Source organism: Octopus bimaculoides, chromosome 12, assembly GCF_001194135.2.
Source record: "Octopus bimaculoides isolate UCB-OBI-ISO-001 chromosome 12, ASM119413v2, whole genome shotgun sequence".
NCBI classification, from domain to species: Eukaryota; Metazoa; Mollusca; class Cephalopoda; order Octopoda; family Octopodidae; genus Octopus; species Octopus bimaculoides.
In genome coordinates, this window is record NC_068992.1 from 38,741,633 (window position 1) to 38,744,920 (window position 3,288).

Genomic DNA, 3,288 nt, shown 5'->3' on the forward strand with positions numbered 1-3,288 from the left:
CACATAACTTAATGGTTTGTCCAAAAGAGACCAACAGAATAAGCATGAGAGTTGATTTCTTTGATTCAACCATTTGAGATGCCAAAGCATCCAATTACTGAAACAACATGTAAAAGAACAAAAGACCAAGAAAATGTGTGTGTGTGTGTGTGTGTGTGTGTGTGTGTGTACACATTTGTACCGCACATTATTTAAATGAATTTGCAAACACAAAAATACTTATTTTTTCATAACACTTTTTTTCTATAACATAATCATTTTAGTGACTTATTTATTTAGATTGTTATACACACTTTTATGTAAATTTTATTTTGGTTGATATTGTAAATTAAGACTTGTTCTATTTCTTTTCTGAATTCTGTCCTGTTTTAAGCTACATCCACAAACCAGTGTCATGTAATTATTATTACATTACTTTACCAACCGGATTAGAAGAGGCTTATTTTTTCGATTGGTATGTAAGAAACAAAAGGTACAAATATATAAAATCCCTCATCACCATTATCCCAATAAGCATTCTTCTCAATTACCTATATAACTTATTGATCTTATATATTGATCCGTTTCATTCCAGTTCTTTTTTCAGTTGTATCATTGACCAATTCTTGTTTCTAGATTCAAGATAACTCTTTTTCAATTTTCAAACTTTTGTGTAATTCTATTGATTAAGTCAGCAAACAGGGGCTCTCAAACAACTCTGAATAGCCATTTGGAAATCAGTACCTGTTCACTGCTATAAGCAGCAGTAGCACTTGCTTTGTAAATTGTTTCAATAGCTTGTTTAGAGGAAGAAGAGCAAGATCTATGTAATTTGCAACAACTCAGTTATCCTCAAACCAAAAACCTTGATTGCATGTCTGCAACAGAGTGGATTCTGATAGAGATACCCAACAGCTAGGTAGATGTGTTTAAACCAAGCAACATATTGGGTTTGCCACCCCTAAGCCAGTACAGTCCAAAGGGCTTCACTCACAATTTTCACTCGCTAAGTATGGATCAACTCAAGGTTATGGTCAAAACTCTTGTTCAAGGTGCCAAGCAGTGAGATTGAACCTAGAGCCCTATAATTACTAAGTGATTCTCTTAACAACACAAACTTTCAGTGGGTAAGTATTTTCTAGGTTTGCAACCTGATTTTGAATATGTTCATGACTTTCATTTGAAGTGTGAAAAGGGGGTCCGTCAAGCTAATTTGCCCTATAGATTGTATGTGAAGACTATGTCTCCCAAGAAGTTCCTTGAAGACAATGTATTATTATGGGGTTCACTTTGATTTAAGAATCTAAACATTTTAGGTTAAAAACCCAATTTATAATTACTATCGTAAGCTGTCAACATGGAACATAAATCTGTGAGCAATGATAGTTTGAAGCGAGGTCGAGTAATGATGGAAGGAAAGAGAGAAGACAAACATGCAATGAGTTTCAGAAATATTTACGATGTCTGCTAATTAATAGCATAGAGGCGCAGGGTTATCACAGAGGTGGGGGTGGATTTAACAACTGGATTTTGGTGTCCATCTGTATGTACGTGATGATACGGGTAATGACGTTTTAAAATCAAAGAAACGACTATCCACTTTAAAATAGATCAAAATTAAAAGGGAGAAAAAGAGAAGCATAGCGAGAAAATAAAATATAGTAAAACAAAATAGAAAATAAAAGCTGTTTTAATGTGGCATAAGCTGATAAAACTATTTAACAGATCGTGTCTTTATTTTTTATTTTTTAATATGAAATATGTAGAGGCACGCGCACACACACACAAACGCACAAGCTGGTCTTTGACGTCATGTATGTATATGTTACCGTGTATATGTTACTGTATGTATATGCTACTGTATGTAATGTTATTGTATGTATATGTCTTGTAATTCAGTTGCGTGAAAAACATTTATTTCAGGTGGATCTCCACTATTTGTCAAAAGTTTTAATTATCCATCAGTATTACGTCTTGTTTTTGTTGTTTTTACATGAAAGCTTTAACAAGGAAGGCAACTGTTTACTGGCTGTCGTCATTGAAATCAATTAAATAAAGGAGAGAGAGAGCGGGGGGAGAGGCAGTTGAAGTAGATAGGATTCAATGTATATATATTTTAATAGTCTCTTACTCTCTCTCTTTCCCTCTCTTTGTTAACGTCAGCACAGAGAAATTAGTTTCTATTTCTAGTTACTCAAGTAATATGAAATGCACTAGAGAGCCTTTCCCGAGAATTGAACTCTATTTTAGATCTGAGAGCAGCAGGCAAAGAGCGCGTTAAGCATTGCAGGTGCTCCTTTCTCGCAAGATGGCTGCTCCTAACAACGAGAAGAGGAGAAGCGCAGCGATGGAACCGTCTTCTAACCCAACCACATTGCCACCACCACGAATTGAAGTGTGTGGACCGCCACCTAACAACCAAATATTACTGTCAGAACCACAAGATCAACAACAGGAGGAAATGTGCCAAACAGACCATCTTAACAAACAACTGTTGGAAGCTTTCCTTAAAAGAATAAACGATTCGTCGCGGTTTCGATCCGAAAGTGGCGACCCGGCGTTAGGCGATGACTCCGGGGATCCCCTTACTTCAAGCAACGGATCTAACACAAACACTGCTACCGACACATTCTGATATTTTTATTATTTTTATTATTATTACTACTACTACTATTATTGTTGTTGTTGTTGTGTGCGAAAGAAAGATGTGATATTTTATTATCAATGTTAATTTCATTAATTGTTTGTTTCCCCACACACATTTAAGATGCATTCATCGTTAACCTTTCTCCCAATTAATTTCACACCATGTTATTTTAGTTATCTTCTTGCTTAGGTGTACTCTAGTTTATCTTCATTAATTTGCTTTACATACATTCGTCTTTACAGACAATAAAAGGGAGAAAAAAGAATATTTCTTTTAACGAAAGAAAGAATGAATGGGGGAAATTGGTACAGAATCACATCTAGACACATCTAACGTTTAAACTGTTACTGAAGCACATCAGATCTCTGTTAAATGTTTAATACATTTTTATATCTTAACTAGTGATGCATTGACGGAAATAGTTTAACATTCTACATTTTTTTCACAGATCTTTATATTATTGTTGTTGATGTTGTTTTATTAAAGATTGTTAACATATGAAGTGGGGAGGGTTGTTTTTGAAAACTAATTAATCTGTTATACCCGCCTCGTTAATAAAATCTTCGAGAGGGAGAAAAAAGTGTATAATACATACATTCGTATATAATACTCTGTGTGTGTGTATAATATATATATATATATATATATATATATATATATAT

The 3,288-nt window shown here is 34.2% G+C and overlaps 1 protein-coding gene across 2 annotated transcripts in view; it reads left to right on the forward strand.

The window, feature by feature from the left end:
- Nucleotides 1-758: 758 nt before the first annotated feature.
- Nucleotides 759-3,288, forward strand: part of LOC106879504 (nicotinamide riboside kinase 1) — a 62,627-nt gene continuing 60,097 nt past the window's right edge. The window contains exon 1 of one of the 2 annotated variants that reach the window (XM_014929112.2): nt 759-1,106. The gene's annotated coding sequence lies outside the window, so the exon portion shown is untranslated. Of the gene's footprint in view, nt 1,107-1,741; nt 1,794-3,288 lie in introns of those variants that run through there. The other variant, XM_052972149.1, reaches the window with a different exon arrangement.